The sequence below is a fragment of the Bidens hawaiensis genome, unplaced genomic scaffold (genome assembly GCF_021521415.1).
Source record: "Bidens hawaiensis isolate Kalapana, Puna unplaced genomic scaffold, B.hawaiensis_p1.1 tig00040602_1, whole genome shotgun sequence".
Classification (NCBI taxonomy): Eukaryota; Viridiplantae; Streptophyta; class Magnoliopsida; order Asterales; family Asteraceae; genus Bidens; species Bidens hawaiensis.
This window is the reverse complement of record NW_027497168.1, coordinates 13,171-26,548: the sequence shown is the minus strand read 5'-3', so window position 1 is coordinate 26,548 and position 13,378 is coordinate 13,171. Positions and strand designations below refer to the sequence as shown.

The 13,378-nt window shown below is 35.2% G+C and overlaps 1 pseudogene across 1 annotated transcript; it reads left to right on the top strand.

Moving 5' to 3' along the window:
- The first annotated feature begins 3,579 nt into the window (after positions 1-3,579).
- LOC143592203 (ent-kaurene synthase 2, chloroplastic-like) lies at positions 3,580-9,334 on the top strand (annotated as a pseudogene). The gene is made up of 14 exons (XR_013145875.1): positions 3,580-3,646; positions 3,857-4,180; positions 4,259-4,289; positions 4,495-4,683; positions 5,305-5,513; positions 5,599-5,716; positions 6,026-6,123; positions 6,214-6,434; positions 6,630-6,742; positions 6,840-6,938; positions 7,321-7,533; positions 8,191-8,332; positions 8,431-8,676; positions 8,760-9,334. The product of XR_013145875.1 is annotated as an ent-kaurene synthase 2, chloroplastic-like (transcript).
- The last annotated feature ends 4,044 nt before the right edge of the window (positions 9,335-13,378 follow it).

Here is a 13,378-nt window from a genome sequence, read left to right as displayed (position 1 = left end):
TTGTTGGTTTTTTATTTGTGTAAAAACTATTTTTTAACTCAAATTAACTGAATCATTTATAATCATAACCACTTCGTTACGAAAATCTAAAACCAACAAGCCAAGTCACACGCTCTATTTTGGCTAATAAGATGAACCTAACCGACTAAGACCCTAGAACGATAGTAACAAATTAATAGCCAAGAAACAAAAAAATATACAATAATATGTACACATTAATTACATAATGTTGTACTAGTTATACTATATATTAAAGCACTAGAATTGCTACAGTAAGGTTTCCATCTTTGCACATTAGTCCTTTGAATTGTTAGTTGCAACATTTAGTCTCTCTGAGTTCTTTATTTTATTTAAATTTTGTTTAGTTGTCATTTTTTTCACTAGTTATCAACTTGTATAAAATGAAACCAATTTTGCTATACTTGAAAAATATGCTTTTGTAATTTTTATGCCTTGAGTTTTTAGATTATTTCAGTTTAGCACCCAAGTTTTAGACTGTTATAATTTGAAGCTTTTAAATTGCTTCAGTTTAGCTCTTGAAAATTTTAAGTTGTCTTATTTTGAGTCCTAAAATTTTATTTTGCTATACAATGTTTACTTTGTAATTGACCCCAAAGTTTAACATTTGTTTTTCTTTCCTCATATATTTTTGTTATTATTCATATATTTAAGTTATTGACCTTTTTTATAATGATTAGGTATGATACTTTTATACGACATGCTTATTTTTTATAGATGCCACATGTATAAACAAAGTATCCTCAATAGAGTATCTTTTTTGTATCGTAAGCATACAGAGTATCGGTGTCATATCAATATCGTAATGAGGTGAACCGATACCGACCATTTTTTTATATATTTAGATAAATTTTTTGTGCCGAATTGTAATCGTTACGATGTGTTTCTAATTCCTTATTTTAATATTCAAGTCCATTGCCAAGCTTCCAGCGCAACGCGTGTTAGGCAATTTTTTTTATCGAATTATTAGTCGTTGCAGTGTTTCATTTTAATATTCGGGTCCATAACCAATAACCAAGCTCATCGTGCAACACTCGTGGGGAGCATCTGATTATTATTATTGGAAGTCCGCCGTTAAGACCATCCTCTATGGTGTGGGGCTTCGAAGCCCCTCCACCCTGACACGTCAGCGTCACGTAAGCATCGAATGGCATCGAAGCCCGCCCCACTATGGTTTAATGCCCCCAGAGGCGCCCTATATATATATATATATTCATATGTATGTATGTGTGTAAGAGAGGGGGACCCACATTCACCATAAACCGTGCCGGCCGTTTGGACGACCCTTGGGTCTGCGCCCCACCACCAAGGACGCCCCTTGGTGGTGTTCCGCGCCCAAAAACGCCCGCCACATCAGCTGACCACGCCCCATAGTGGGTGGTCTAATTATTGGAGGAATATAAATAGTTTTGTGGATAACGATGACAATTTGTTTAGTAGTATTTATTTTATATTAATAAGTATATTATATTTTTTAACAAATATAAAATTGTCAGAACAATAATTAATATATAACTTAAAGATACTTCACACAAAGAGAGACAAGCTTTGACCAGTAATCCCAGTATGATCTTTGTGTTTTTGAAAGGGGGGCTAAATTATAAGGATTAATCACTAAGGGTTTGGAAAAATATTTTTTTAAAAAGAGGGGTTGTCTCCATTTGTAATGACGGGGAGTTTTAAAAATATAGAGGTGTCGGAGTTAGTTAGAGAATGTATGAACTTTTAGAGGTACGAGGTATCTCCCCTCCATTATCAATGGCGGAGACTGCAAAAGTATCTCCCCTCCCTTTCTAACGGAGGGGAGTCTGAAAAAGGTATCTCCTCTCCATTTGTAACGGCGGGGAATTTGCAAAAGGTGGAGGAGACTTTTTTTATTATCAATTTAAAATTAGTTTTACACAACTAGGTTCAAGATTTTAAAAGCTAAAAATTTAAAAATAATATTAGGCAACAGTTTTTTTTTTAACTTTGCTTGTATTTCTTTAATAGTGATACGTGATTTTCTTAGGGGGTGTTTGAGATTGCTTTTTGAAATTGCTTATGGCTTTTTGGAGAGGCAAAATATCCAAAATGTCCCTCAAAAAGCACCTAAAAGCATCAAATTGAAGCTTTTTGGTGCTTTTAGAGGGGCATTTTGGACATTTTGTCTCTTCAAAAAGCCATAAGCAATTTCAAGAAGCAATCCCAAACACCCCCTTAACTAATTTTTTTTCTTGACTAATTTTCTTTTACGTGAGTACTTTGCAACGCATGAAACAAAATTAGTTAAGAAAATTACTTATCACTATTAAAGAAATACACGCAAAGTTAAAAAAAAACTATTGCTTAATATTATTTTTAAATTTTTAACTTTTAAAATCTTGAACCTAGTTGTGTAAGATTAATTTTAAATTGATATTAAAAAAAGTCTCATCCACCTTTTGCAAACTTCCCGCCGTTACAAATGGAGGGGAGATACCTTTTTCAGACTCCCCTTCGTTAGAAAGGGAGATACTTTTGCAGTCCCCGCCATTGATAATGGAGGAGAGATATCTCGTACCTCTAAAAGTTCTTACATTCTCTAACTAACTCTGACACCCCTATACTTTTGAAACTTCCCGCCATTACAAATGGAGGCAACCCCCTTTTGAAAAAAATATTTTTCCAACCCCCCAAGTGATTAATCCTTGTAATTTAGCCTCCATTTAAAAAAAACCCTTTTTGTTTGTACATGAACATAGAATCTAAGATACTTGTCACCTATCACATGCGCTACAAGTTGATAACAATTGTAATTATTTATTTTTTCCAGGTGTTTTTAAAAGGTATCTTAAGGTGCTAGTGTCATTATTCATTAATATATATTGATATATTACTCAGTGTAAATTTTGTGCAAACTGCAAACACCCTTCCAACAGGCTATGCATAATTGCTCTTCCTCCACCAGCTGCATTTTTCATGTGACATTTTTTTTGGCCAGCAAAAACAAGCTTTCATTAAATCAAAAACGAATACAACGAGATCAGGTGACATGCCATATTTATACTTCTTAGGCGTAGATCAAGTTATAATCTGTATATTAAACTTTACGTTAATGTTAAGAGGCGAATCTTCATTGGGGCCTGGGGTGGCCCGGCCCCTGTTTTTTGCGTAGTAGTGTAAATTTACCCGTTTTCGGCCGAAAAATTTTATACGTAGTGTAAGTTTAGCCTATTTTGGCCGAAAATTTGAGTTCGACCCCCCCTCGTTTGTGAAATTTTGTATACATTTTGAGCTCGGCCCCACCAGTGCCTCAGTCCAAGCTTTGCTACTGTATTAAATGCGTTTGTGATGAGATCATTTGATATTTACATAAAAGGCCTTTATGTTCATAAGTATAGATGGTTAAAACACCAATCATTTGATACTTATATTATTGTTCCTAAGTATTCACGTGGTTGAAACTACAAATATTGTAACATTCAGAAAACTATGCAACTTCCATACTAACACTACTTCATTCAGTTTTGTCAAACAGATAACCGAGGTTGGTTGCTGTCAACTGTCAAGAGATAAGCAAATTAAAAGCTAGCCATAAGCATGTTGTCGTACACAGCACATCGATCATGGGTTGTGGAGCAACACAACCTGCCGGGCCTTCAACCTGGTACAAATTGTATATAGAGTTCATAATTAAATATTTTCTCTAATAACCCAGTTTTTTTTTCTTTTTTTCCTCATTTTGCTTCTTTACACCATAAGATTTATCGTCTATTTTTTTAACTGTGTTTTGACTCGATCCGCAATAAGCCATTAGGCCTACCAATTACTAATCCGCATCTTCATCGCTCTTTTCCTTTTTTTTATACTTTAGCAGTTGCTTCACACTCTAGACAACACAATCACACTGTTATGGATATGACCAAAGAACGAATTTGTAAACTGTTCAGCAACATCGAAATTTCCGTTTCATCATATGACACGGCGTGGGTTGCCATGGTCCCTTCTCCAAGCTCTCCCATGTCTCCTTGTTTCCCTGAGTGCCTAAACTGGTTAATGGATAATCAGCTTAATGATGGTTCATGGGGTCTTACTGATCACAATCCTCCATCCCCATTACATAAAGATACTCTCTCTTCAACATTAGCATCTATTGTTGCATTAAGAAAATGGAATGTTGGAGAACACCAAATTAAGAAGGGTAAATGTCTATTTGCTCAATTCATGGTTATCTTATGTTTTTATTATCGACTACATAAACAATCAACTCATGTTGTAGGTCTATGTTTTATCGAGTCAAATATGGCTAGGTTCCCAGCCGGATCTACACAGGAGTATCTCGTAATACGTAGGTACGGAATCCCTACGTAACACGATACGAGCGTAAGGTGTTTAATACGTTAAAACCAAATACAAACACACATTACAATAGTAATAAGACACGTTGTATTGCAACTCTTTAACACGTGATATTCAATCACAAAAACACGTTCTGGAATCCTTAATCAACACAAGCCGTAAGTTGAGGTTAAATACACCTCGACAACTTCGCCTAACTACTGACAAGAATCAACCGTCTCCTATTGGTTTCGACATAATATTTCCTCATATGCTTGAGTATGCAGTAGATTTGAACATAAAGCTCCCCCTAAAACAAGAAGATCTGAATCTGATGCTACATGGAAGAGACTTGGAGCTCAGGAGGTATGTACTTATTCTTATAAAAAAAAAGGATTTTAACCTTTTTTTTTAGTTTTTTCCAATATATATATATTTGTCTATAGTACTTGATTGACTTGTTGACTTCTAGTTATGTTAGTTATAGAGGTTTCTTATTAGGCATTTAGTTGTAGTGGTTATTTCATATCTCTCTTCCTTATGGGCACTAAGCAACTATCATCAATTAGAGGAGAGCATTGTAACGTAAATTGTAAACTCAACTTAATTCATTCTAATCATTTTGAGAGACGCTCATACGTGTAACCATATGGGCAATAAGCAACTATCATCAATTACAAGCTAAGCTTCTCATGAAAAAGAGTGGCGAAGAAATGAGTTGTTCATGTAATAAGATGTTACATTTTTCATATTTTTATGTGAACACCACCACTCCTCTACTATATGTCTATATATATTTTTTCTCGTACAAACTAGTTAACAAAATTTCTCAACTATTAATCATTTAACACCATGAGCTTTCCCGACTACTTTATAAGGACTTTAACATTAAAAACTGATTACAAAATTTATATGGCCATTTAAGTATTTAACACCAAATATAGTACAAAGCCCCTCATATATATATATTCATGTACACGAACGTAGATGTCTTTTAAAAGAGAGGGCAGCATACTTGGCATATATATCAGAAGGACTCGGTAGTTTTTATGACTGGAAGATGGTGATGAAATACCAGATGAAGAATGGTTCGATTCTCAACTCGCCTTCGGCATCAGCGGCTGCACTTATTCATCATCAGAATGCAGATTGTCTTGATTATCTAACTTCACTTTTGGATAAGTTTGGTAATGCAGGTACGTCATCAATATATACTTATCATCCATATCTTTCATGATAACTTTTAACAAGTTTAATTTAACAACTTGTGGTGGATTATAGTCCCAACAGTTTACCCTGATTTATATGTCCGGCTTTACATGGTTGATCAACTTGAAAGATTGGGAGTCTCACGACATTTCAGGGTGGAAATCAAAACTGTTTTAGTGGAAGCATACAGGTAGTTAATGTTCATTATGGTTGAATTAAATGAATGTTTGTATTCTTTGATAACTAAAAACAATATACATTCAATGCAACTCTATCCAGTACCGGCGAAACTTGGACTTTGAAATAGGGGTATTGGGGTTGGCCTTTTCTTTTTTTTTTGGGGGGGGGGGGGTGGCTCAATACATCTAAAAATTTTCGGATGGAAACGCGTATGGCCAGGTCCCTATGAAACTTCGCCATTGGCTCTATCAATTTTCTCATCTATGCGAAATTCTTTAATTTATTGGTTGGAAATCTAACAATATAGCCACAAAACCAGTTATTGGATGCAGAGGGACGAGCAAATATTCATGAATGCTGGGACTTGTGCACTCGCCTTTCGGGTATTAAGGACAAATGGTTATCAAATATCATCAGGTATATTTGACGTTCACAAATAAAAGTTACTCGTGTACCCTATATATATGTTGCTATCCTTATAGTTTATTCATTTGGCTTGTTGTGTAGATCCCTTAGCTGAAATCATTCAAGATGGGTCGTACATGAGTCCACATGATCAAGAGCCTTTTGAAGACATATATGCAGCTCTTGAAGCTTATCAGGCATAACAAATTATATACCAAGATGAATCTGGTTTTGGAGAACTAAACTTGTTGTCAACTAAGTTCCTTAAAAGGGAAATATTATCCACTGCGCCAAACAAACACTCTAAATACATCTACAAACAGGTATTGTCTCCTTCTTAAGTATAATATTTGTAGTTTCCTTTTACATGATCAAACCGACTTTAAATACTAGTATAAGAGATAAAATGCTGAGTTCCTTGTCAGGCCTCGCCTTTCGGCTTATTAGTTTTGTAATTTTGAGCCACCCATTCTCTCTTCATGTCTATATGCATGTAAACTGTTTATTAATTAACTCAGGTGGACGATGCATTTAAGTTCCCTTTTCATGCCGGTCTAGAACGCGTGACCACTAGAAGAAACTTACAGAATTACAACGTAGATGACACAAGAACTTTGAAAACTACATATTGGTGAGTTTTAGATTTTGCATATCTTACACAAAATTCCACTTGCCAGATTTTAGAATTTTGTACTAAATAAATCTGAATACCATACTCTTTACGCCAGTTCATCAAATATTAGCAACGAGGATTACATAAGTTTGACAGTGGAAGATTTTAATGCATGCCAGTCTATTTATCGTCAAGAATTTAAAGCTCTTCAAAGGTAACTTATTTGCTTGGTCCAACCCTTTCCTGGGTGAATACGTAGCCCAGTGGCAGAGACAAAATATCTTAATCATGTCGTCTTGGGTTCAAGTCCTGGGATTTGTCCTTCAAGAAAAAAAAATTTGTGTCGGAGAGAAATTATAATTGGCTCAATCGATCTTCTCTCAAATATCATTTTAATATATAGATACAAAGGATCCCACCTATTTTGGGATAAATATTTACAAGATTGAATCCTATTATATACCAAATATATTTCAAAGAATCCGAAATATATGTTTACGATATACAATATATATATCTATTAGTCTCCAACCCTGTAACAACAACTGCACATGTTAATTTGTATTTGTACTTGATTGATACTCTTTGGTTGGCAGATGGGTGGTAGAGAATAAATTGGACAAAATCAATTCTAGGCAGAAGATGGAGTATTGTTACTTCTCTGGTTCTTCAGTTCTTTCTTCTCCTGAATTATCAGATGCTCGTATTACTTGGGCAACAGCTAGCTTCCTTGTCATCATCGTGGATGATTTTTTTGATGTCGAAGGCTCTGTGGAAGAGTTGGTGAACATGATTCAATGTGTTGAAAAGTATATTATATATGGTTAGTTATGGACGAGAAAATCCTTAAAACGTCCATTTGACTCGTATATATCAAGAGAATGCCCACCTCAAAAAAATTCCCTAAATATTCATTGATTATTAACCCGACAGACCCGACCATTTATACATGTCAAACGCCATTTTTATATACATAGCTTTTAAATTATTATTTTTCAATTATTTTGATTAAAATGGTCGGGAGTCTTAAAAATGTGGTTGGGACTCACAAAATGTACCATTGGTCCTCACCAAACTACGGGGGTGTTTGGGATTACTTATTTTCATCAACTTATAACTTATTAACTTTTTGAAAATAAATACGGTTTTAATGATTGCTTTTTGATGTGAGAGGGAAAGTTAACTTTTGTAATTTATTAGCTTATTGAAAAGTTATAAGGATTTAAAATAAGAAATCCCAACACCCCCTGTAATAACAAAAATTTGGTCGGATCTTTAAGAATTACAATGTGGCTTCGTGTAATTGGTCAGAAATACCGTCACTTGGCATTTAAATTGACATTTCTGGATTTTAGATTTTAGAGGAGATTCTCATATCGTTGTGGGGTCAAATGGACATTTTCTGGGGATTTTCCCAATTATAAACTTATAACTGATATTCTAAAGGGTTGTCATTATCACTGCAGATGGAATGTAAATGTCGAAACTGATTGTTGTTCAGAAGAAGTCCGCATTATGTTTTTGGCAATAAAAGACGTAGTGTCTTGGATAAGAGACGCGGCTTATAAATGGCAAGAACGAGACGTAACAAGTCATGTTATTCAGTGTGTAAGATAAATCCTTCCAACCACAATCTAACCTTTTCTTTACTTATTTTTCACATCGTCTTACATCGGTGTTCATTTATTAATATGTTTTTTTCCCAGTGGTTGGAAATGTTGTATACTATGTTAACCGAAGCTAAATGGGCTAGAGATAGCGTGGTGCCAACAATGAACGAGTACATAGAAAATGGTTATGTATCGTTTACGTTAGGCGCGTTCGTACTCCCTACTCTTTACTTTATTGGGCCGAGATTGTCAGAGAATATTGTTCAAAGCTCTGAATATCATAACTTATTTGAGCTAATGAGCACTCATGGTAGACTTATCAATGACATTAGAACCTTCAAGGTAGTTGTTTTCACAAGGTCATGAACTTTTAAAGATATCAAATATGCTACTACTAATTAAGTTAACGGGTTGTGTTTATGTAGAGAGAATTGAAGGATGGCAAAGTTAACGCTGTGACGTTGCACAAGAATTATGGAAAGAGTGGGATTAAGGAAGAAGAAATCATAGAAGAAATTAAGACGTGGATCGATAATTTGGAGAAAAAGCTGATGAAATTAGTTCTGGAAACAAAGGAAAGTAAAGTTCCCAAAGCTTGCAAAGATGTGTTTTGGAAGATGTGTTGTGTGGACATCTTTTTTTACACAACAGACGATGGGTTCACTGGAAATAAGATTCTTGATACCGTGAAGGAAGTCATATATCAACCAGTATCCATGCATATGAATCTAACTGAGTAGTAATCATCCTTACATGATTATACTATGGTGCTCTTTAGATATATGTTGTTGAAGTTTGACGTGGAACTTGATCCCATGCACGTTTTTATTTGAAAGTAATTTGAATTTTAAATAAGGCCCAACCGATCGACTGTGGTTGTTATAAGTCCGAGTCATGTATTATAATTTTAAATAAATAAAGAAAACTCTATTAGCAAGAGAATATATTGTAATTGTATTATGATTCTGTTTTGTACAGGGTGCTATTATTCGGACACCCAAATCTTAATTTGACACCGTATATACGCTGAGTATAGATCTATACGTCGAGTATTACTTGTACAACTTCCAAACTCCGACATTCCCTGGTTGACTTTGGAATTTAGGAAAGTAATACGCCGCTATGGACCTATTCACGGCGTATGGGAAATGGAAATTTTTTCAAAAATAGTTTGTATAAAAATGTTGTTTCAAAAGTGGTGGCCATTTTTAAGGTTTTCCACAAATGGTGTAACCGTGGTTTCAAACCACGGTTTGTGTTTTTTTTCTCATGTGTATTAGATGAGTTTTCATAAAACAGTAAAGTAAGAACAAAATAATACAAACCCCAGTTTCAAACCACGGATTAAACACAAAATATAAACCTAATACTACTTTTCATTTTTGAGATGGTTTTGATGTTCAAGCCGTGGTTTGAAACCACGGTTTGTTGTTTTTAATTATTTTTTTTTTTGCAAAAGCATATCAAACCGTGGTCTTGAACCACGGGTTGATTAAAAAACAAAAAGATGCATATGAATATATTTTGTACTTGTCAAAAAAATTATAATAATAAACATCAAACCGTGGTTTCAAACCACGGAACCACGGCTTGAACATCAAAACCACCTCACTCACGGAAAGAACTATTAGGTTATATTTTAGGTGCAATCCGTGGTTTCAAACCATGGTTTGTATTATATTATTCTTACTTTCTTGTTTTTTGAAAAGTCATCTGACACGCTTAAGGAATAAAAGACAAACCATGGTTTGAAACCACGGTTTCACCATTTCTGAAAATACTTAAAAAACCCCACCACTTTTGAAAATACTTTTTCTTGGAAGAACTACTTCTGAAAAAATTTCATGGGAAATAAGAAATAATTTGGGTATTACATTGTGCCTTGAGGTCGTGTCCTAGGGAGATATCACAAAGGTTTCATACGCCATGTATGGTCTATATGTAGCATATTGATCACATCTATACGTAGCGTATAGACCAATATGTGGCGTATAGGTTCAAATTTAATATTATGGAGACCTAATGTGTGATTCCTCTCCATTTTATTTAGGAAAAATTCTCAAATTAGCCATTTTTGACCCATTTTTTCAAGTTCTAGCTCAAGCCCAAAACTAATTCCGAAAATAGCGAAACTAATCCGTCGGAAACCATTCTTGGTCCGACGGAATTTTACCCTATCCCGACGCGCCACGTAGCATGTTTTTCCGTCGGAACCAACGGTTTAAGGTTTTGACCGACCGATTAGCCGGACGAACCGTCGGAGGAAAATACAGTCAGCTATGATGGAATAGTTTCTAAACAGTCGGATCCGATTGTCTTTTATTTTTGCAAAATAACAAAAAAAATAGTAATAACTACCGGGACTTTTGGCACTACCGGGACTCAGATTAATAAAACTTGAACATTTTCTCTCCACTGAAACGACCGAGACCATTAACGGAGAATCCGCCGTCGACAGCTTTCGTTCTAGAGCAAACGTTGCCAAAGTTTCTCCTAAAACTGTCATTACCACCACCATCGCTTGAAACCGCCACTATCACTACCGCCATCAAAGATTGCTTCAAGATCTGGTGGTTCAAGGCTTTACTTTCTACACTGAATTACTACACAAATGGAATATTGATGAACGATTAAACCATCAGATCCAACGGTTAATTTTTCGGCAGATGTTTCCGGATCCGTCGGAGATTCTCTTAGTCAATAAGAACCGATGGGAACACTTGCATACATGGTGAATTCTTATTAATCACACTAACCTCTCGGAGGGGATGTTGTTTTCGTTGGATCTGACGGATTAGAACAGCTAGTTTGGGAATTTCTTTAAAATCATGGTTAAAGTTGGAAATTGGTGGTCAAAAATGGCTATTTGGGTAATTTTCCCTAATATTTAACCACCGTTTAGTTATGTTAGATTCACAATTTCTACATTCAGTTCTCAATTCACAACCCCATTCTCAAATTATATTACCATCGAGTTCTTATTTCTATAGTTCAAATTTCATTAGCAATGTCATTTTGGAATGGGAACTATGTTTTTGACAAATCGTTTAACGAATGGATGGTGCCACAAAGCATTCTAGCACACGAGGGCCCGACATACAGTCCTCCTATATATGAGTCAGGGATGCCAGATTTGAATGAGACAAAGCATTTGTTTTTTATTTAATAGCCATAAGGTTAACCGTTAGTTTGTTTAAGGAGTACATCTTTGACGGTGAGCACTACTACCTGACACAACCCAATAACGAGCTCGTCTTTGAGGGTCAACCTTCATACGTGGAGCAAAGGAATTCGGAGTACCTGTACAGGGTCAAGTGTCACAATGGTATGAGGAGCAAGACATTTTGGAGATCGTGTACGGGGTTTGTAACACCCCGACCTTGGGCAGAATACGTCTGGACGATACTTAGAATGTTAATCGCTAGAATACACTAATAAAGTGACCAATAGACACACACACACACATACACACACACAAAATAGTTTGGTTAAAGAATTCAAATAAAAATACATCGAATAACAAGTGAAATTTACTAGGTAAACCATAAGGTCGACTAATTGTCTTCATCTTCAGCACTTCATCAATCAACATATAACACATTACAAATAGTATATTATGTCAACACAGATGTTGGTGAGCTTTCATAAGTTTAATATATAAATATTACTAAAAATGCTTAGCGATTCACATGCCATAATGATGCTAGACTGTCGTTATCTAGTTAAAAACAATATTAAACAAGGGTCTTAATCACTTTAGACTAGTTAGGGCAAGTAGTGTGTCGAACCACGAAAAGTATGTGGTCAATGCAATGTGTAATTAATTCCTAACATTATGAGGTAGGAAAATATGAGTGCTAATCACACTAGTAATTATTTACTTTTAATATTAAGCAAGCAATTAACTCAAAGTTCAAACAATTAACAAAAGAAAATCACACCCGGGGTTCAAGTATGTAACAAACAACAATCTCAAAACATTTAACAGATTAATTGTCAAAAGTCGAATCAGGCTGGTTAACTAGTTATACCTTAGGCATCAATAATCGCTAACACACGACACTGGTTATCAAATGGTCCATGCCAGTGTGACTCAACTAATGGCAACTGTTTGCTTTATCACATTCAAACTAATCAATACAACCCTATGAACACGTATCACAACAACCGACAACCTAATCGTTCCGATCAAAATAAACCTAAACTAGCTGAATGCACAATAATACCAAACATCAATGCTCATATATAGATCAATAACAAACAATTACAATTAGTTCTTAAAACATGAGAAAAATTATTAAAATACAATACTCTACATCCTGGGTATGATCTGAGGGAAATTGGCCACTCATGGTCATCATATGATCTTCAATTCTTAATTCAGGATGATGAAACATGGGTTTTGTAGTGATTGGAGGTGTTCCGGAGCTCCCAAATGGCCAAAGTTCATCCCAAACAGTTGGAATGAAGTTCCCTTCGATTTAGGATTTTTATGGCTTATATAGCAGTTAGGCTCGTGCTTTAAAGCTGAATTTCGTGGCCCAACGTAACCTACTCTGACCCTTGGCGTAGCTTACTCTTGGTATAAACCCTTACTCTAAAATCTTATTGCCTTACTTTGAATTAATTTGGAATTTGGAGTAGGCTACTCTGATCTTGGCGTAGCTTACCCTTGGTTTAAACCCTAACTCTAAAATCTTACTGCCTTACTCTAAATTAATTTGGAATTTGGATTAAGCTACTATGATCATGGCGTAGCTTACTCTGGGAGCTGAAATTCAACCAATTTGTTTCTTTTTGTTTCAAACACTTGTAACGACTCTGATCTTCTCGATACTTTAAATCATGCTCGTAAATGCTTCCAAATAATATCTTTAACTGTCACTGACCTACAAATCAAAAGCACACTTGAAGTACCGAAATTCTAAATAAAAACCAAGTAAAACCACTAAAATAAAACCTAAAGATACATGAATTACACCCGACCATCACATCCGCACACTTATCATTTGCTTGCCCTTAAGAAAACTCTAATGAAAACATC